We start from the raw sequence: 23,820 nt of genomic DNA on the forward strand, positions 1-23,820 counted from the left end.
GAAATTCCATATGCCGCATTGACTGTAATTCGATATTATCGTGCTGAACCAGGCTTCGAACAAGCTACACACCGCGAGTAACATCCCTCTGCTCTTCCATCTTGCTAGAATTGTACCGAAAATTTTATGTCGGACGAGCATGTTCATACGAAATACATCCAACAGCTTTTATCTAATTTACAGGTTCACGGTGATTAAAATACTTCTCACTAGAATATGAATTTGAATATCTAATGCACTAATCGACACCGAATGCGTTAAACTTAACATTTGTCCTTTTCAAAAATATATGATTATTCTTACTTTCTCTCTCTTCTTCCTTCTCTTTCTTTCTCTCTCCCTTCTCCACTCTCTCTCTCTCTCTCTCTCTCTCTCTCTCTCTCTCTCTCTCTCTCTCTCTCTCTCCCTCTCTATACAGGGTGTCCCATTTAACTTGAGACATCAAAATAATCGAAAACAAAGAAGAAAAAGACTATTTAATTATGACTCACATATAATAATTACGATCTACAAGAAAAATTAAAATTTCATTTAGAGAACTGTAGCGACTGAAACATGTGTCGAACGAATTCCGAGGACGAGTAAAATGGCATGATTCTTTTTTCATTTGATGGATGTTCTCAAAGTAAGGTCAACTTTGTTATTTCAAATAAAAACCTATATTTTTTATGACGGAAGCATATTCTACGTAAAAAAACAATTAACTTTTGTCCGAAAAATTTTTTATTTGATCATTACTTTCGGAGATATCGTACGAATTCCGATTTTTATTCGAAATGAATAAAATAAACGTATCACAATAAATGCTCAAAATGATGGCCTTCCATTTCCAAACACTTTGATCTGACTTATAATGCATATTATGCCGATTAACTTCTCCATTATTAGTAAAAGTAGATTCATCAGAAAATCATAATCATATGAAAATCTCATGTTTACAAGTGTTCCGTGTTATAATGAATTCTCGTGTTATAATGAACAAAAGAAGCGCGATCGTGCCGCTGAGATGTTTTATTTTTTTGGTGAACAGAAGAACAGCGTGATATTAACAGCGCGAATTTATCGCTACAGTTCTCTTGGATATTTAGTCGATAGATTACAGTGATGCAGTAAACTTTGAGTTAAATATGGAATATCTTACCACTGCAAATAAAGTTGAAATGATTTTCATTTACGGTGAAGCAGGACGAAATATTAATGACGCGTTGAATTTGTATATTTTGCGGTTTCCTTGAAGGTCTCCATCGCGTTGATCATTTTATCGGGTAGTACAACATTTTTTTGAAGATGATAGTGTTCAACTAGAAAAAAGAACCAGCAAAAGACAGCTAGAAATGAAAATATTTATTTTATTTGTTTCGAATAAAGATCGGAATTACTTCGTATGATATCTCCGAAAGTAATGATTAAATAAAAAATTTTTCGGACAAAAGTTAACTGTTTTTTTTTACGTAGAATATGCTTCTGTCATAAAAAATATAAGTTTTCATTTGAAATAACAAAGTTGACCTTAAAATCATCTTAAGAACGTTCACTAAATATAAAAGGAATCATACCATGTTACTCGTCTTCGGAATTCGTTCGACACGTGCTTCAGCGATTTTTGTTTTTCTTCTTTGTTTAATGTCTTAAGTTAAATGGGACATCCTGTATATATAGGGTGCTAAATTTCAAACGTAACAGGTAAAAAATCTCGAAAACTAAATGATATTGAGGTTCGCCTTTTTTTTATATTGTATTGTTTCGAAGGAGACACATTTTGATTAAAACAAAATTTAATTTTAAGTGGAGGCGTCAAAGTAAAAAGAAGGTCAAACTTTTTTTTAAATAAAACTTCAATTTTTTTAGCACCTACGTTTGTAGCCCTTGTTATGACGAATTCAACAACCACATACTCAAGGTGATTAGAGGTTAAATAATGGAAAAAAGGCTCATTAACTTTATTAATACATCTTAATAAAATCAAAGTTTATCTTGTTTATATTGGCAAAATTCTATCATGATCTTCCTGCGTTAAAGCTTAGTAGAAGTGGAGATGGAATGGATGTTGGCGTTGACGATGCAAAAACTGTAAACATTCTTCAGAAAATAAACACATAACAGATAGACTAGGCGTATGTACATGTGGGGATGGGCACTATTTCAACCAAGTCAGTTATTGATATTGAGCACGAGTGTGACTAGTGTAATCATTAGAATAAGTTGTGTTTTCACTTTCTTTTCTTTCGTCATTTGCATTATAGTACGTTATACTAATGAGGAATATCGTGACATAGTCTTAATTTATGGTGAACGTCAACAAAATGCTAGAGAAGCTGCTAGAATTTACCGTCAAAGATATTCTAATAGACCCCATTATCCATCTCCTATGGTCTTCATTCGTTTATATCATTGTTTGGGAGAACATGGAACTTTTGCAGTTCATCGCAATATGAATCGGTCTTGTCCAGTTTGTAATTAGGACACAACAATAAATGTTTTAGCAACAATTATTGTAAATCCTCATTATAGTACACGACAATTGTCACGGGAACTTGGAATATCCCACGTAAATATTTAAAATACCTTGCATCGTGAGCGCCAACATCTGTTCCATATTAACTTACATCAAGCCTTAACGCAGGAGGATTATGGTAGGAGAATGGAATTTTGTTGATGGGCTTTATAACGCTATGAAGAAGATGAAATGTTCTTTTCTAGAGTTATGAAGCGATGAAGCTACGTAGCAATAGGCATGTAAATCGTCATAATTTTCATTATTGGAGCGACTAAAATCCTAGATGGTTAAGATAAATTGATAATCAACATGTATGGTCGTTGAATGTGTGGTATGCCATTATTGGTATCACAATTATCGGTTCATTTTTTTCGATGTTATCGTAAGTAGATGAGTTTTTCTGAATTTCTTAGTTGAGAAATTACTTACCTTCTTCTGGAAAATTTGCCTCTAAACCTTCGATAAAATATGTGGTTGCAACTTGATGGAGCACCTCCTCACTTTAGTTTGGCTGTCAGACAACATATGAATGTTATTTTTCCTAATCGATGGATAAGTCGAGGAGGTCCAGTGTCTTGGCCACCCAGATCATTTGACTTAACCTGCCTAGATTATTATTTTTGGGGTAGAATCTGGGAAATTGTTTATGTTAATCCTCCAACTACAAGAGAAAATATGATGCAACAAATATGCGAAGCGAGTCAAATAATTTCGACGAACGAATTATAAAGAGTGCTTAATGATTTTCAACAAAGATTGCAGGCTTGCATAGATGCAAGGGGACAACATTTCGAACACTTAAATTAATGAAACTCTTTATTTCGAAAAAAACGCTTTTCTTCTAAGATATTGTTCTTATTGAAAATTTATTACTAAAATTTATTTCTTCTTTACTTTATTCAAGCATTATTTTTTCTTTCCTGAGTCTTTTTTTCATTATTTGACTTCTAATCACCTTGAGTATGTGATTGTTGAATTCGTCATGACAAGGGCTACAAATGTAGGTGCTAAAAAAATTAGAGTTCTATTTAAAAAAAAGTTTGACCTTCTTTTTACTTTGACGCCTCCACTTAAAATTAAATTTTGTTTTAATCAAAATGTGTCCTTTTCAAAACAATACAATATAAAAAAGACGGACTTCAATATCATCTAGTTTTCGAAATTTTTTACTTGTTACGTTTGAAATTTAGCACTCTGTATGTATACGGAGTGTTTCAGACCACCTGGTTCACCCGATTTTTTCGTAAACACGACATTTTAGAGAAAAATATTTCAGACAAAAGTTGTAGAGTTTTAAGTAACGCATCAGATAGTTGTATTAGTATGACCTTGAATAACGTTTTTAAGATCACGTGTAAGTCACCTTCAATTTTTTAAATAAAACCCCCATTTTTCATTGCATATTCTTATAGCTTATCATGAGAGCTTTGCAAAACACTACAATGAAGTATTTTTCCATTAGGTACTTTCCAAGTTATGAGCCCTGAAAGAGTAGCGTCGGCATTATCATTACCTAAGGTATACCGGTGGACGTTGCACGGTCGGATTTATATCTTTGTTGTGTGCATGCGTGCATGTGTGTGTGTGTGTATTTGATGATTTTGAAATTTCCAAAAATCAGTAAGTTAACAAAAGTTAGCCCTATTATAACAATATATTCTTGAGATTAAATGGAGCATAAAAGTCTAGTACCACTTTTTCTTCCAACAAATAGTTAGCGAAATATCGCGAGTTAAATATTGAAAAAGTTATCAAGTTTTCTTTAAATATCTAGAAAAATATTAGGCAAATAAAAAAACGTTTCAGACAAAAGTTGTTTAAATTAATTGCTAGAAAAAGACGGTATAATAAAAAGTTGGGGTTTCCATTTTGGGAAAGTAATGATCAGTAAATATATCTTGAAAGTCGTGTCATTTATAAACAAAATGGTATAGCTGTTTTATGTCTTCCTTGAAATCATACAACTTTTGTCCGAAACATTTTTGCTGAAAATGCTTCGTTGAAGAATTATCGAGGTGCGTTTTTCAAAATAGGACACCCTGTATATAAGGGTGTATAAAAAGTCCCGGGACTTTTAAATATCTCAAAAGTGTTACATTTTAGAAAAAACTTGTTAAATATAAATGTGGTAGGGTTTCAAGAGGTCTATCTACTAGTCTTATCAATTTGACCCTGAGTGACGTTGCCAAGGTCAGGTTAAGGTCAACTTAATTTTTTTTAATAGAAACCCTCATTTTTCATTATACAGGGTGTTCATTTGAAAACTTTCCAGCTAATTATCTCGAAAACTATGAAAGATATTAGAAAAAGCTAGAACACATGTTCCATGATTTCGAAGGGAAAAGAATGGCATTATCAGTTTTTTATTTGGAGGACGTTTTCTAGGTCATTCGAAGATCAATCTGGTTTTTATAAACGGAAACCTATATTTTTTATTACGGAATATTATTCTACGTAAAAAAACCAGCAACTTCTGTAGGAAACATTTTTTTTGTCTGAGCACTATGTTGGAAAATACTTAAGTAAGTCATAGTTATTGCGTCAAATTTGTCATTTATTATAACAAATGTTCAAAATGTTCTCTATTGTTTGCTAAACAATAATAAAGACGATTTTGAAATTCTAAACGAACACTTTAGAAGGTATCTGTTGGAATAGCTTCACATTCCTGTACAATTCTTTGACGCAAATCGTTGATATTTCCCGATCGTACTAACACGTACCTTTCGAAAACAAAGTTAACTTCCTTTGGCCATTTGTTTATATTGTATTGAATCACTTCCTTTCTGTCTTTCATAGTGTATTATTTCATAGTGTATTATTCAGTCAAGTGTGAAACTTGTATCAGAGATTATCTAAAAGGATATCACATAATTAAACTTTAATTAAACTTTAATTTAAAATGGTGTATTCTTTAGAAGAACGAGTTGAAATTATTTTTATTTATGCAGCAGAAGATCAGTGTGCTCGTAGAACTGCAGCTATATTTAATAAGAAATATCCTGGTAAATATGTTTCTCATACGTATGTAATACAACTCGTTAAAAAGTTTAAAGTAACAGGATCTGTGACAAAGGAGGAGGGTCCCTAAGGCCTGTTTTCGGCACCCTTCAAAATTGGACCAAAATGACTGGAATCACTTCCTTATACCCTTAGAAGTAATATTTAGTCAATTCCAGCCTAAACGGAAGTATTTAGAGTGTATACATTAAGTATACATGGTGCATCAGCGCGCCCGTATCAAGCATTTCTTTGGAAAACTAAGCGTTTCTGAGAAAAATGTTTCAGATAAAAGTTGTATGGTTTCAAGGGGGACATAAAATGGTATCATTGGTTTGACCTTGGATAGTCATTTGAAGGTCACGTGAATGTCGATTTCAATATTTTATGTAGAACCCCCTATTTTTACATATCTTGTAGCTTATCTCGAGAGCTTTCCAAAATACTATCGTAGATCACGTAGAAACACTTATTACAAATACTTCTGAAAGAAATGACTGACGTATTTTCTGCCGCAAGGCTAAATACGAAGTTTTGAAAAGAACTGTTTTAAGAACTGCATGCACCTTTTCGAACAACTACGATCCCTTAAGCTTTTAATTCAATAGACCAAGTTTATGTCCATGGCCTTATATCGGACCCGATCTCACATCTTAATGTCAGAGATACACAAAATGCGTATATGCGCGTACCCAGGTACCTGGTTACAATAAAAATAAAACTAGTTCTTGTCAGAGCTGCTTCTCGAGATTTTCTTATTATGCAAAAAGATATCTTGTTATTTTTGAATTTTTCATCTTTATTTTTTCTCCTTCTTTAGTTTTTAATCTTGCATAATTATTCAGATTTGTTCTACAGTGAATTGCAATTTATAATTAGGCGTTTCCAATACGGCAGAAAATATCAGGTGTAATAAAAAGAAATCCCTTATTTTTCCAATAGATGGCTTTAGTTATCTGTATCGCGTTGTATAAGTCCGATCGGGTTCCACTAGATGGCGTTAGAAAGATGAGATTTCGTACTAAAAAAACTTTTCTGACAGTTTTGTGATTAGTTGACTCAGTTTTGATTGAGCGCGCGTCAAAGATGGACACTAGCAAAGAGAAAATACGCTATATTTTACAGTTTTTCTTCGATAAAGGCGAAAACGCAAGCCAGGCGGCTGAAAATGTGAATAGTGTTTATGGTCCTGATACTGTAACAGCCAATCACGCGCAATTTTGGTTTCGTCGATTCCGTTCCGGTAATTTCGATGTCAAAGATGCACCACGCACTGGAAGGCCAATTGTCGAAAATATCGATAAAATCATGGACATTGTCGAGTCCGACCATGTAAGCACTGTTTCGATTGCCCAAGAGCTAAAGATTGCACAAAAAACCGTTTGGAACCATTTGAATAAGGCTGGATACAAAAAGAAGCTCGATGTATGGGTGCCACACGAGTTACTGCAAAAAAACCTCATGGACCGAATTTCCATCTGCGAATCGCTGCTGAATCGCAACAAAATCGACCCATTTCTGAAGCGGTTGGTCACTGGTGATGAAAAGTGGATCACTTACGACAACGTCAAGCGAAAACGGTCGTGGTCGAATCGCGGTGAGCCGGCGGAAACGGTGGCCAAGCCAGGATTGACGGCCAGGAAGGTTTTGCTGTGTGTTTGATGGGATTGGCAGGGAATTATCTACTATGAGCTGCTCCCCTACGGCAAAACTCTTAACTCGGAACTGTACTGTCAACAATTGGACCGTCTGAAGGAAGCAATCGCCCAGAAGCGGCCAGCTTTGGCCAATAGGAGAGGAATTGTGTTCCATCAGGACAACGCCAGGCCACACACATCGATAGTGACTCGCCAGAAGCTCCGGGAGTTTGGTTGGGAGGTTCTTATGCATCCACCTTATAGTCCGGACCTGGCACCAAGTGATTACCATCTGTTCCTGTCCATGGCGAACAATTTTGCTGGTGAAAAATTCGCTTCAAGAGAGGCTTGTGAAAATCGACTGTCTCAATTTTTTGCCAATAGGGACGAGGGCTTCTATGAGAGAGGCATAATGAAATTACCTTCAAAATGGCAACAAGTTATCGAACAAAACGGCGCATATTTGACCTAAATCGGATCATTCTAACTATGGTAATTAAAGCCTTCAATTTCATGCAAAAGTAATGGATTTCTTTTTACTACACCTAATATTAATGTTCCTGCAAACGAAACAGTAACTATTCCTTGTAGTAGACCATCTATGACACATAAATGCATTATCTGCAAAGCTAAGTCGCCGCTTGTTGTTGTACCTTCCCTGGCTAAACTTCGGGTTTTTGTTAAGCGTGGATTGATAATTGATAAAAGTGACAGGCAAGGGGACTCACGTAAATCCAACACCCTATTCTACGTGGCTTCTTAAAGGAAGATTACGTTTACGATTTTACTGTTCACATGTGGAGAATCAACAAGAATAAATAATATGATTTCAATCTCGGATCTCCTTAAGTAACGTTTCTACAAATCTATCTATAGGAAGCCTCATAACTCGCAAAGTACTTAATGAAAAATGATTTAGTTATAAGTGTTTTGGAAACTCTCGAGATAAGCTACAAGATATGTAAAAATAGGGGGTTCTATATAAAATATTGAAATCGACGTTCACGTGACCTTCAAATGACTATCCAAGGTCAAACCAATGATACCATTTTATGTCCCTCTTGAAACCATACAACTTTTATCTGAAACATTTTTCTCAGAAACGCTTAGTTTTCCAAAGAAATGCTTGATACGGGCGCGCTGATGCACCATGTATACTTGATGTATACACTCTAAATACTTCCGTTTAGGCTGGAATTGACTAAATATTACTTCCAAGGGTATAAGGAAGTGATTCCAGCCATTTTGGTCCAATTTTGAAGGGTGCCGAAAACTGGCCTTAGGCACCCTCCTCCTTTAAAAAGAAATCAGCCAAGATTTATAAATGAAGCTGATCCAATTGAAATTATAGGACAGTTTACTATGAATCCTAGTTAAATCCGACAAGTTTCAGTGACAATCAGTGGGATCTGTACACAAAATAGTGAAATTAAACAAATTTTATCCCTATAAAATGCAGTCACATAAAAAATTACTGGAAGAAATCTTTGACAGGCGGATTGAGTTTTACAAATTGATCGCCACTATGATTGACGTCACCCGCAATCTGACTAAAAACATTTATTTTAGTGACGATTGTTGTTTTTTTTAAACGGTGTTGTAAATTGTCACAATTGTTGTTATTGAAGTGACGAAAATTCACATCTTGTTAGAGAAAGTAATACTCAATGGCCAGAAAAAGTTAATATTTAGGCAGGTATTCTAGGAAGTACCGTAATAGGACCACTATTTTTCCAAGAGAATATGAATGGCAATCTTTATTTAAATTTACTAGACAACGTTATTGATCCACTTATAACTGAAAGTTTTGAAAACCGAAAGGATGAAGATAGTTTTAAATTTCTGTTGAATTTCTTGTTAAATGAGGAACTTTTGTACTTCCAACAAGATGATGATCCCCCGCATTACGTGTTACTAGTTCGACAGTGGTTAAACAATTTATTCCCACAGAGATGAATTGTAAAAAAAGGAGCTATCGAGTGGCCACCAAGATTTCCAGATCTAACTCCACTCTACTTTTTTTTTGTAGGGGTACTTAAGATCCGTTGTTTATAAAACTCCATCGGAAAATATCAACGATTTGTCCCAAGAATTGTACAGGAATGTAGAGCTATTTCAACAGATATCTTCCAAAGTGTTTGTTCAAAATTTTAAAATCGTCTTTATTATTGTTATATATGTTTAGCAAACAACGGAGAACATTTTGAACATCTGTTATAATAAATAACAAATTTAACAGCAGTAACTATGCCTTTTTTTTTTTAGTAACGCAGGGGAAATCCATCATGGATACCCCCGATCCGTTGGGGGGTCGGGGGTTATGTCAGACTCTTACTGACTAAAACCCCTGCGGGATGTCTACCATTCTGACCGTTGTGAGGGGAGTTAGGGGAACTGCTCCCGCATTCCCTCCCCAATGCAGTAACTATGCCTTACTATTTTCTTAAATATCTTCCAACATAGTGCCCAGATAAAAAAATGTTTCCTACAAAAGTTGCTGGTTTTTTTACGTAGAATAATATCCCGTAATAAAAATATAGGTTTTCATTTAAATAAACAAGATTGACCTTCGAATGACCTAGAAAATAAAATCTCTCCAAATAAAAACTAATAATGCTATTTTCTTTTCCCTTCGAAATAATGGAACACGTGTTTTAACTTTTTTTAATATCTTTCATAGTTTTCGAGATAATTAGCTGCAAAGTTTTCAAATGAACACCCTATATATTCTTGTAGCCTAGGTCGAGAGCTTTCCAAAACACTATAATAACATACTTTTTCATTAAGTACTTTTCGAGTTATAAGGTTATAATACCGCCGGCATTAGCATTACCCAGATATACAGCGTAAGGATTGCCCGGTCGGACACCTCTATTGTGTTTGAAGGAAAATTGGAGGATGATCCAATGAAGGCAAGCTTGATATGATCTGTTGGAGACTGCGTTATAATAAATGTTCAAAGTGTCCTCCATTCATAGTTTGATAATATCCTAATCGATTGAAAAAAGATGCAACAGCATGTTTTATGTGATCCCTACAGATAAGTGCAGTCTTATCAAGAATTCTTTGCCGGAGATCATTGAGATTTTGAAGTTTCGTTTTATAAACTCTACTTTTCAACAAGCCTCATAAAAAGTAGTCCAATAATGAAAAATTAGGTGAATTTGGTGGCTACTCTATTGCTTCTCTTCTTCCTATTGATTAGGAAAAACTATCCAAAAAGTTTCAAACATTTATTCCATAATATGATCCGGATAACCATCTTGTTGAAATCATATGTGCTGCATGTTGTCACTTACAATTGCGTGGATTGCATCGATCTTCCTTTGAGCACAATAGAGATGTAAATCCGACCAGGCAACCCTCACACGGTACATCGGGTAATGCTAACGCCGGCGGTACTGTAACTTTCAAGCCTTATAACTCAAAAAGTACTTAATGAAAAAATATATTATTATAGTGTTTTGAAAAGCTTTCGAGGTAAGTTACAAGAATATATAATGAAAAATGGGAATCTCCATTTAAAAAATTAAATTGATCTTAATTTGACCTTGGCAACGTAATTCAAGGTCAAACTGATACGACTAATAGATATACCTCTTGAAACCCTACAATATTTATATTTAACATTTTTTAAAACGTAACCCCTCTGAGATATTGAGGGTTCCCAGGACTTTTTATACACAGTATATATTAAAATATATACAGGGTGTATAAAAGTACCGGAACGGTGAAATATCACAAAAACTAAGCATTTTAGAAAAAAATGTTTCAAATAAAAATGGCAGAGTTTCAAGAAATCTATTTACTGACATTATGAGTTTGACCTTAAGCGGCGTCGCCAAGGTCAGAACTAGATTACCTTGAATTTTTTAAATGAGACCTATTTTTTATTGCATATTCTTGTAGCCCTTCTTTAAACCTTTTCAAAGCATTATAATTTTTTTTTACTTTAAGTAAGCTGTTTCGAAGTTAGCGAGCTTTTTATGATAAGATGTTCAGCCAACCAAGGCAAAATCAAAGAAATATCCAGTCAGTTAAGGCAAAATCAAAGAAGTATCCAACCAGCCAAGGCAAGATCAAAATACCCAACCAGCCAAGGCAAGATCAAAGAAGTATCCAGCCAGCTAAGGCAAGATTAAAGAAATAACCAGTCAACTAAGACAAGATTATCATAAAGGAAAATTAACAATTGAAAGCGTTAATAATGTATCAAATTGTTCACCATTCATTGTTTGACAATGCGTTAATCGATGATAAAAACCTGAAACAGCATCTTCTTACAAAAGCGTTTGAGGATAATGTTAATCTCTAAAAGAAAAAGTAAAGTCTAATAAATAAGCTAGTAAATAAGAAGATTTATCTAATCAACAGAAATATGCATTAATTAGATAACAAAATCGATAATTAATTTAAAGAAAGAAAAATTAGGAAAAAAAATAATTTATCTATTCCGTATGAAACAACGCGTATCATGTACAAGTAATGTGTTCTACTTCAAGTCAAATTCATTGCAATTGATTTGAAATGATTCGAAAGTGAATTTTAGTGCTGTTATAAATTTAGTACATTAATATTATTTTAATATTACATGTGTCTGAAATACAAGTCACGAAATTGCTCCGGCCACTGGCTGGACATCTTATCATAAAAAGCTCAATAACTTCGAAACGACTTACTCAAAGTGGAAAAAATGATAGTGCTTTGAAAAGGTCTAAAAAAAAGTTACAAGAATATGCAATAAAAAATAGGGAGTCCTGTTTAAAAACTCAAGGTGACTTTGTCCTGACCTTAGCCACCCAAAGTCAAACTCATAATGTCAGTAAATAGATCTTTTGAAGTCCTACAACTTTTATTTGAAACATTTTTTTTAAATACTTAGTTTTTGTGATATTTCACTGTCCTGGTACTTTTTATATACCTCGTATATATGGGGCATTCTTTATCAAATCAGCCACCACTCTACGCATCTCAATTTTCGATATAAATCACTTTTATTGAGTTCTAAATTTTTGTTGAAATATCTATTTTTCAATGCCATCTGGTATTTTTGCGTCACAAGATGGCGGCGCCATAATATTGGGTTAAGTAAAAAGTTTTGAGCGTTTTCCGCTAGATGGCTTTAGTGAGGTCATATCTCACGATGTATACGTCGCATCTGGTCATTCTATACTGCGACTTAAAGGTGACATAACGCTTTAAAAAAAGTTCTTTGACAGTTTTGTGTTTGGTGAAGCCAGTTGTGTGTTAGAGCGTTCCAAAATGGAGGTAAAAAAAGAGAAAATTCGATACATTCTTCAGTACCACTACGACCAAAGGGAAAAAGCGGAGCAGGCGGTCAAAAAACCGTTGTTGTGCTGTTTATGGACCCAATACAGTATCGAATGCAACAGCAAAGCGATGGTTCCAACGATTTCGTTCTGGTAATATGGACGTTGAAGATGAGACACGCTCTGGTAAGGCAATCGTCGAAAATGTCGATAAAATCATGGAAATCGTCGAGTCGGACCGGCATGCGAGCACTTATTCCATTGCCCAGGAACTGAAGAGTAGCCAGAAAACCGTTTGGAACCATTTGCATAAGGCTGGTCTCAAGAAGAAGCTCGATGTATGGGTGCCACACGAATTGACGCAAAGGAACCTTTTGGACCGAATTCATGCCTGCGATTCTTTGCTGAAGCGTAACGAAATCGACCCATTTTTTAAACGGATGGTGACTGGCGATGAGAAATTGGTCACATACGAGAACAACAGGCGAAAAAGATCGTGGTCCAAGCGCGGTGAGCCGGTCCAAACGATTGCCAAGCCCGGATTAACGGCCAAGAAGGTTTCACTGTATGTTTGGTGGGATTGGAAGGGAATCATCCACTATGAGCTGCTCCCATCGGGCCAATCACTCAATTCGGACCTACACTGTCAACAACTGACCAGATTGAAGCAGGCGATCGACGAGAAGCGGCCAGAATTGGCCAATAGAAAGGGTGTTGTGTTCCATCAAGACAATGCCAGGCCGCACATATCTTTGACGACGCTCCAGAAGCTCCGAGAGCTTGGATAGGAGATTATATCGCACCCGCCGTATAGCCCAGACCTGGCTCCAAGCGATTATCACCTTTTCAAGTATTTGCAAAATTTTCTTGATGGTACAAAACTGGCCTCAAGAGAAGCTTGTGAAAATGAGCTGGTCAAGTTTCTTATTAATAGGGACGAGGACTTCTTCAATCGCGGAATTATGAAATGGCCTTCAAAATGGACAAAAGTTATCGAACAAAACGGCGCATATTTGATTTAAATCCAATAATCCTAACTTTGTTAATTTCATCGTCGAAATAAAGAGAAAAAACGCTCAGAACTTTTTACTTCACCCAATATAAACTGAAACGAGCAAAAGTCATGATTTGTCAAGAGACAAGTCAAGAGATTTGGATCGATGACGTTTTGCAGACATGGAAGAATCCTGATTCGACTCGTGGACTTCAGAGGGCATGGCGTTCCAGCAATGAAGAGATTTCAGGACTATGGAACTTATGATATATTAGGTTATAAGAATCTGGGGTGAGAGGTTTTTGAGTTCAGGTTATGGGGTCCGGGGTTCTTGGCGTGCGAAGAATATAGGTTTTTGTAGTAAGGGTTCATATATTTACCGAGTTTTTAAGTTTTAGAGATGATAAATTGGAAATCTCGAAATTTGTGGCGGGATTTTCCATCGTTTTCATGACTTTTGCGCCATTTTGCGGTGCCAAAAATATCAGACGGAATCGAAAAATAGACATTTCAATGAAAATTTTAAGCCCTATAAAAGTGATTTATATCGAAAACTGAGATGCGTAAGGAGGTGACTGATTTGACAGAGAATGTCCTATATATAACATGAATGTACAGAGTGTCTCAGAACTTTGGGACACGGGCTCCGTAGAGACATAGAGCTAAGTGAGAAGGACAAAAAAGTCCTCTACCATAATATGAAAATCGTAATAGTTTTTTAGTAATAACCGCGTAAATTTTGGCGTTTTCCACGCTCATCGCGGCTTATAGACGCTCCGCGGCAAGCTGTATGCGTAGGGGCTGAGCGATAAAGCATCTCGCGCTGATTGTCGCGATGGCGTCTTGGCGCTTTGACGCCACGCGATGGTCAGCGCGAGCCGCGTTATCGCTCAGCCCCTACGCACACAGCTTGCTGCGGAGCGTCTATAGACCGCGCTGGGCGTAGAAAACGCCAAACTTTATGCTGTTATAATTAAAAAACTATTACAATTTTCACATTATGGCACAGGACTTTTCTGTTCCTCTCACTTAGCTCTATATCCCTACGGAGCCCGTGTTCCAAAATTCTGAGACAACCTTATATATACAGGGTGTTTCATTTTAAGTGATATGGTCGATTATCTCGCGAATCGATGATTTTATTGAAAAATTGTTCGAACGATAGTTGCATGGCTTAAAGGTGGATATATAATGGAAATATGGACTTGACCTTGAGTGACCTTGTCAAAATCAGGTCAAGGTTATTAATATTATCTTAAAGGGAAACTCCTATTTTCTATTACATATTCTTGTAGCTCATCTCGAAAGTTTTCCAAAACACTATAATAAAGTTACATTTCATTGAGTACTTTCCGAGTTATGAGGCTTGAATGTTAAAGTAAGACCGATCACTGATCCGGCCAACTAAGGCAAGACAGATCACTGATCTGGATAACTAAGGCAAGATCGATCACTGATCCGACTAAGACAAGATCAATTCGAATATATCTTTAGCCGTTGATAAGTCTTGCCTTAATTGGCTGGATCAGTGATGGGTCTTGTTTTAGTTGTCCAGATCAGTGATCGGTCTTGCCTTAACATTCAAGCCTCATAACTGGGAAAATACTCAATGAAACGTAACTTTGTTATAGTATTTTGGAAAGCTCCCGAGATAAGTTATATGAATATGTAATAAAAATAGAGGTTTTCATTTAAAAAAACATTAATGGCCTTAATCTGATTTTGACAAGGTCACTCAAGATTAAGTCCATATTTCCACTATATGTCCCCGTTCAAGACATGTAACTTTCGTTTGAAAAATTTTTCAATAAAATCATCGATTCGCGAGATAATTGACCATATCACTTAAAATGAAACACCCTGTATATACAGGGTGTCTCATTTTAATAGTGCGTCTCGATTATCATTACAGGGAGCGTAGAGAAAAATGTTTCAGACAAAAGTTGTAGGGCTCAGAGGGGATCGTCTGATGGTGACTTCGAGGTCAAATTTGAAAGTCATTTGAAGGTCTAGATAAAAATTTTTGACGGAAACCTCTATTTTTCAGTACATATTCTTGTAGCTCAGCTCGAGAGCTTTCCAAAACAATATAATTAAGTATTTTTTTATTCATTATTTCCCGAGTTACAAGGCTTAGAACAGTACCGCCGGCATTACTTAAGTTGTACCACATGGAGGTTACTCGGCCAGATTTATATCTTTTTTGTCGCGCGCGCGCGTTCGTGCGTTCTTTCGTAAAAATTACGAACTTCTTCAAGCATAGCTAGTGTTCAAGCATAGCTTGTTACACACGCACGTACGCACGCACGTACGCGCGCACACACACACACACACACACGCATACGCACACGCACACGCACACGCACACGCACACGCACACGCACACGCCACGCACACGCACACGCACACGCCACGCACACGCCACGCGCACACACACGCGCACGCACACGCGCACGCATACGCGCACGCACACGCACGCACCACGCACGCGCGCGCGCGCACACACACAAGACAAAAAAAATGTAAATCTGACCGAACCTCCACGTGGTACACCTTGGGTAATGCCGGCGGTACTGTTTTAAACCTTGTATTGGGTATGAGAATAAGTTTACGCCCATTTTAAATACAAATTAGTCGTTTATTTAAACAAAAATATACAAAATGATTTTATTCAAAGTATACTCTATTGGAAGCGACAACTTTCTCCCATCTGTCAGGTAGTAAACGTGTTGCGTGTATTCGCGGAGGCATGGCTCGAAATCTGAATAGATGAACGAGCGCTTTCTCCCGAATGCTGGATTTGTCTCGCTTGAGACGCAAGGCGACGAAAATCGCTTGGTTCGTCAAGCGATGAGGAGCAATCAGTTAGACACGTCTAAATTGTCGGATATAGGTCTTTCTATTTTCATCGACCACTCAGTGTTAGATAGATATTGGTGGTTGTGCTGACTCAACTTAATACAATTCCCGAACACAGAGAAGTCCGGCGACCTTTTCCAACAAACCGATAAAGCGAGCGCTCGGATTCGAGTTATCGTGGATTTCTCCCGGCGACTCCTTCTCTGCTTCGGTTAGGTCCGCACCAGGCTCGCGCTCGCGAGGACCGGTGGCCCCTTTCTTGACGAGGTGCGGGTCGCAAATTGAATCCGAAAGTTGATGTTTACAGAGTTAGCGCGGGCTCACGTGTTGCCGAAAATTATTTAGCTTAGTTGGAGATTATTCGCAGAACAGTCCAAAAAAGAGAGAGCTCAATGATTTTCTATATATATCGCTACATATATATTGCTACAGATCAACGCAGAGAACACAAGAACAAAAAAAGGGAAACGAAATAAGACACTCAAAGAAAAGAGAGCGCATGATTGTTTTACCTCGACATGCAGCGTCCGCGTGCATGCCACATTAGCGGCGACACTTTCGAAGCGCATTTGGAAATGCCGCGAAAGGAGGAATCAGACTTCCAGCGCGCGGAGCTTCCGCGCGAATAAAACGGATTTCTCGAAGAAAAAAATCAGGTTCTTTTGATTCGATCCATTCATTAAACTATTTTTCGATACCTTTATGAAAAGTGAACCTTCCAGAAAGGGCCGACTGCATGACTTGAAATAAGTAGAAATCCGAAGGAGCAATATGGCGGGTAGGATTTCCCAATTCAATCCTTCCAAATATTTTTGAACCGGTTTTGCAACATGGAGCCTAGCGTTGTCGTGTAGCAGAATCAGCTTGGTGTGCTTATTATCCTATTCCAGTCGTTTCTCTGCTAAAGCTCTTTTAAAGCTCGGTTCAAACGTATTAACTGCAATCGGTAACAATCCCCAGTGATGATTTCGGACGGTTTTAGAAGCTCATAATAAATAACGCCCTTCTGATTTCACCAGATGCATAACATAATTTTCGAACCGTGGATACTCTATTTTGGAGTTGATGAACCTAGTTCACTTGGCATCACCCATGATTTCAGTCGTTTGGGGTTGTCGTAGTAGATCCATTTTTCATCGCCAGTGACAATTCGATGCAGAAAACCTTTCCTTTTTTTGTCTTTGAAGCAGCATCTCGCACGTCACCAGATGTCTTTCAATGTCTCTCTCCTTCAATTGATGTGGTACCCAATTTCCTCATTTTTGGACCATTCCCAACGCATGTAAATGTTTTCCGACGGTAGATCTATCAACATTTAACTCGTTTGAAAAATCTTCGAGCGTTCGACTCGGATCTTCTTCGAGTAAATCTTGCAGTTGTGCATCTTCGAATTTTTTAGATGCCCCTTCGCGTTCTCGGTCGTTTACGTTATAATCACCACTTCGAAAATGCCAAAACCACTCTTTACACGTGGTACTGGACGGAGCATGATCGCCGTAAATATCAACAAGCATTTGATGTGTTTCAGCAGTACTCTTCTTCGAAATATAGTAATGGAATAACACTTCCCGCAAATGCTGCTTCGTTGGAGTAAATGTTGCCATTTTCGACACGAATAAAAATTATGTTTGCGCTGCAAACGAATGTCTACTACTGCGATTCAAAGCTTACAAATACACCTTCAAAACACAAATATAGTCGTTCTATCAAACACGAAATTAGTACCACTAGCCATATCTTTCTAAAAAGGGAAAACTTATTCCCATATTCAATAACTCGGAAAATACTGAATAAAAAACTACTTAATTATAGTGTTTTGAAAAACTCTCAAATTGAGATACAAGAATATGTACTGAGAAATAGAGATTTTCGTTAAAAATTTTTAGCTTAACCTTCAAATGACCTTCAAATTTTTCCCCAAAGTCAAAATGAAGGTCACCATCAGATGACCCTCTCTGAACCCTATAACTTTTGTCTGGAACATTTTTTTTCTACGGCTGCTCCCTGCAATAATAATCGAGATGTACTATTAAAATGGGACATCCTGTATATACATACTTGTTTCGAGCTCCTCTATTATAATAGAGAATATTATGGAAAAAGAAAAGGAAAAGGAAAGAGGATATTATGGAAAAAACATATCGGACCCATTTAAAAAAATGAAGATGACCTTGGTATTTCCAAAGCACCTCCACCTGGACAAAAATTATTATCGCTATATGATAACCCTCTTCGCACCGTGCAATTTTGGTTGCACAAATCTTCCTCTGGGCCTTATAGATTCGAAGATATTTAAGGTCCTAATAGTTATTGCCCTACCCTGTATACATATTAATGTTATTTTAAGTATTTTAGATAAAATAAACCTTTACCCTTTTTAGTAAATTTAACATATTTTTTATAAACATAAAATGTATTTTATAATGTTGAATTATAGGGTGCCATTATTAACAACCTGTATGACTTCTTGAAAACGTTCCTAAAATTTAATTACTGATTAAAGTAAACTAAATTTCAATATCGCTAGTACAATCAACATAAAAAACTATATATTAAGCAACTAAACAATTAATATTATTTATTAATAAGCGTTAGAACAAAAGCAGACTTACCGCAGCACAGCAATAAACTCTTTCTTTTGTCGAGACAATAATTTACACTTTATGACGGTATCACGCGATATTTCATAAGAGCAATTATTTCAAGTGTTATAGAATCATATAGAGAAATATAATAGGAGAATTTTTATTTTGCCGTGAAAATTATTTTTTCACAATTAATTGGCCTTATTACTAACATGGCATTATTACCCTTAGTGACCTTACATATGACAGGTTTCAGAAATAACTTAAATGAAAGGTATATGAAATTAGTTCATGTGAAAAGATTCAGAGATAACTCAACTGAAAAGTTTGAAAAATTTGAAAATTATATTTATGTGGAAGGTTTCAAATACATTTTTGTTGCAACATTTCATATAACATATTGCAGAATTCTTTCATACATTACATATACATATACATATTGCACATGAAATGTGAAAGGTTGAAATGTTTTTGAAATCTTTCTGACAGCTTTCTGAAACCTTCTGTGTTATTTTATTGGTTTGCACGTTCAAGAAATATATCAAATGTCTTTTTTATATCACTGATTGGAATGGTGTTGAAATTGCTTGTCGTTGCCCGTTGAATGTCTTTAATTGATGTAAAACGGTCTCCTTTTATCGCCAAATGCAGCTTAGGGAATAGAAAATAGTCGTTGGATGTCAAATCGGGTGAACACGAGGGATGTTAAAGCAATAAAATTTGATTTTTTATCAAAAAATCAATGACAATTGACGAACGAGCATTGAGAAAGAGCATTATTGTGCAATAATTCATTTTTCGACCGAGGTGTCAAATTACTGTCACTTAAATGCATCGTATCTTGGCTTCTAGTAAACGAAATGTCATGAAATTTTTACAGGTTATTAAGGAAAGTTAACACTTCTCAATTCAATCTCCCACCAACAGAAGGCGCCACTAATTTCATTAAAATATAGCCATTCCGGTTATTTTTGGAACAGAGGGTGTATATACAGGATGTCTCATAAGTAATGTTGCAGAGCTCGTTGAGATATAGAATGGGTTAAGACAAACATAAAAGTCCCATATTGTTTTGCGAGATTCGCAATAATTCGAGTTATTAATAACAGAAATCTGAGGAGTGCGAGCATGCCGACATAGATGATTGGAGAAGCGTGCAGCCATTTCGATAAGAGCGCGGCCCAGTTGATCCAGCAATTATTGCCGGTGCGCGGCAAAGGGAAAGACAACGGCGCCGCTATTAGTGTCTTATTTCGCCGCACTTATGTCTCGCACGCCGTCAACAGTCGATTGCAAGATCGATTGGGCCGCACTGTGGCCCGAGAGGTTGCGACGCTTCTCCAATCATCCATTTCGGCGCGCACTCACTCGTCAGATTTCTGTCATTAATAATTCGATAATTATTGCGAATCTCACAAGACAGTATAGGACTTTTATGTTTGTCATAACCCGCTCTATGTCTCCATGAGCTTTGCAACATTAGTTATAAGACATCCTGTATATACTGGCAAAAAGTTGAACAACGGTTGAAAATCTTGGAAAATATTGATTTCTTAGAAAAATGTTTCAAACAAAAGAAATAAGACTTAAAAAATCTATTAGATGATGATATCTATCTGACCTTGGTATGATCTTGAAAAGCTCGGTTATGGTCAACATAAAAATCCTAACCCTTTAAGGACCGGAAAGCCATTTTTAGTACTTTACTTTCAGTCCAATAGTTTTCGATGTATTCGGCCCAGAAAAAAAATACTGATATCACTTCCGAAAGAAAAAAGTCTGCTCTTTCAAATGACATCATCAGAATTGACTTACGATGCGAAGGTGAGAGGTCATGGCGGATTTTTTCAAACAAAATCAAATTTTTAACGATTCTGTTTTGAAAATCCGCTTCTTCAAATGAAACAACGTTTTGCTAGAGCATCGCGACCACGCTTAAAAGTAGCATGGATCTCTATTCTAATAGAGTGTATTGGAGTTTTTTCAAATTCAATATGGCGGCTTCAAAATGGCGCCTCACAGTCCCATATCTTTAATTAACTTATTTGGATGACATTTTTTTAAAAAACTTCAAATATAAAAGTTGTAGAAAATGAAAAAAGGCATTCAATGGTTACCTTGAGTTTGACCTTGAACTTGACCTCGAGGTCATTTCAAGATCAAGTTAATTTTTTTAATAGAAACTCATATTTCTTGCTGCAGAAATAAAAACTGCGGAAAATTTTACGTTCAACTATGTAAATAACTTATGGGTTTCAATCACCCCTAGGAGATGCGATTCAAAAAAAATATTATTTCTACACATACATATTCTCTTATATGCTCTTCAGCCGTCAAGGTTTTAATTACCGCATAAATACAAATAAATAATATGTATACGTATATATACAAGAGGCGTTCACACAAAGTATCCTCAGCGGAATGAACGCGATATTGATATTATTGACACGATATTCTTGCCCATCAGTATCATCGAAGTCAACTATAGATTTTCCATAATAAAAATGTTATATTCTAACATATTATCGTATTACTCTGAATATTTTTATTATTCTGCATGACTAACACTCTCAAAGTAGTGCATAAATACATATGTATATGCGTATAAGGCACCCAAAAACATATGAATACAGGATTGTCAAAAAAGAACAACTCAGTTTGGTAAGAAAACATAGCAGCTTCATAATTTTTTATCTTTATATGTTGTGACGTGCATGTCACAAGTGCAAGTTGCACAAACACAGCACTCGTGACTCACTTGGCCATGAAAAGGGCCGATTGATTGATTATTGAACTCGATCTATGACATCAAGTGCTCAATCTTTCGCCAGAGGGTGCAAATGTGCATTGCATAGAATGGGCACCAGATTGAGCACTTGATGTCATAGATCGAGTTCAATAATCAATCAATCGGCCCTTTTCAGGGCCAATGACGTGCAAAATCCCATCGGCGACCTCCACGTGGTGCACATCGGGTGATGCTAATGCCGAGGATACTGGACATGAAGAGATAAAAGATTTTTTCCAAACATTGGCGGAAAAAAGTGCACGATCAACTGTGCGAAAATTCGAGTGAATTCCTTGCAGCATTCCAAGAACTATCTGTCTTCTGCAATTTCCCCCCAAACCCCACCATTCTCGAGTAAAAAATTCAGAAAGTTTGAAAATTTCAATTTTGGAGGCTGAATAAGTGAAATTAGTTTGCGTTATAAAAAAAATGCTTCAGACAAAAGTTTCATTTTTTTTACGTAGAATCGATTGCAGATGTGAAAAATAGGGGTTCCCATTTAAGAAAAAAAAGTTGACCTTGAATGACCTTGAACCCTTCACCCGAGGTCAAAATTGTTGATGGCATCGAATGTCCCCCTTAGAACTGAGCAACATTTGTCTGACATTTTTTTCTGGAAAATATCATCCTCGAATTTTATTCAGCCGGCCGGATTAAAATGGGACACCCTGTATATACATGGTGTCCTATTTTAAAGGACCCACTTAAATATCTCAAAAACACTGCGTTAAATCGAAAAATGTTTCAGACAAAAGTTGTTTGGTTTAAAGGGGGACATAAGACAGTGGTAGCATTTTGTTAATAGATGGCGCCACTTTCGAGATATTCACTAATCATCAATTCTCTTAAAGAGGAATCTTAATTTTTTATTATATCATCTTTCTCTACCAACTAATTTGAACAACTTTTGTCTGAAACATTTTTTTATTTGCCTAATATTTTTTTTAGATATTTAAGGAAAATTTGGTAACTTTTCAACATTTAACTTACGATATCTCGCTAACTACTCGTCGGAAGAAAAAATAGTATTAGACTTTTTACTTTATTTACTATCAAGAACATATTACTACAATAATGCTCTAACTTTTGTTAATTTACCTTTGGAAATTTCAAAATTATTAAATTAACAAAAGTTAGGATACTATTATAGTAATATATTCTTAATAGTAAATAAAGTAAAAAAGTCTAATGCTATCTTTTCTTTCGACGAATAGTTAGCGAAATATCGTAAGTTAAATATTGAAAAAGTTACAAAGTTTTTCTTAAATATCTCAAAAAATATTGAGCATTAAAAAATGTTTCAGACAAAAGTTGTTCAAATTAGTTGGTAGAAAAAGATGATATGATAAAAGATTGGGATTTCTATTTAAGAAAATTGATGATCAATGAGTATCTTGAAAGTGGCGCCATCCATAAACAAAATGCTATCGCTGTCTTATGTCTCCCTTCAAGCCAAACAACTTTTGTGTGAAACATTTTTCGATTTAACGCAGTGTTTTTGAGATATTTGAATGGGTCCTTTAAAATGGGACACCCTATATATATTGAGGGTCTCCTGGGAACTCTCTATGAGTCTTTAATGACAGCAGAAGTGAAAGATCGTATGTCAAAAATTGTTATTGTTATATAGATACATTCCAGAGGATGATATTTGTGATCGATCTAACAAATTTATAAAATATTTTGGACACACTTTCCTCTTGTTGTAACAATCAATAATTTCCTATAAAAATTCTGTAACAATAATTATGAGAGATAATATGTTCAACTCAACATTTGTATAAATTTCATTAATTATTTACAGTGAATGATTATCATACAGCAAAAGAAAAGTGTTCAGAACATGTTACAAATTTGTAAAATCGATTATAAGTGTCGTTTTATGGAAATCTCTTTTATTTTAACGTATATGAAAAAAAAAGATTAATATACTATTGTTTTCATTTTTAATATCAAACAAGGATAGTCACAGAAAGTTTCCAAGATCTGTATTATTTCAAAGAATAAAATGATATCTTAAAAAGACGCCGTTTTATTAACACAATAATAACGTCAATAAGATGTCACCTTGTTGTTTGGAATAATACAGGTCTTAAAGACTTGCGGTAACTATTCTTGAATTAATAAGACGTCTAAGTTTGGGATATGAAACTAAATCATTGTAAAACTAAATCATGGTGCTTAAATATA

General features: G+C 35.8%; 1 protein-coding gene across 1 annotated transcript in view; it reads left to right on the forward strand.

Moving 5' to 3' along the window:
* Positions 1–23,820, forward strand: part of LOC105187575 (UDP-glucuronosyltransferase 2B7) — a 280,765-nt gene that overhangs the window by 121,514 nt on the left and 135,431 nt on the right. The window lies entirely within an intron of this gene.

The sequence above is a fragment of the Harpegnathos saltator genome, unplaced genomic scaffold (assembly GCF_003227715.2).
Source record: "Harpegnathos saltator strain DR-91 unplaced genomic scaffold, Hsal_v8.6 scaffold107, whole genome shotgun sequence".
NCBI lineage: Eukaryota > Metazoa > Arthropoda > Insecta > Hymenoptera > Formicidae > Harpegnathos > Harpegnathos saltator.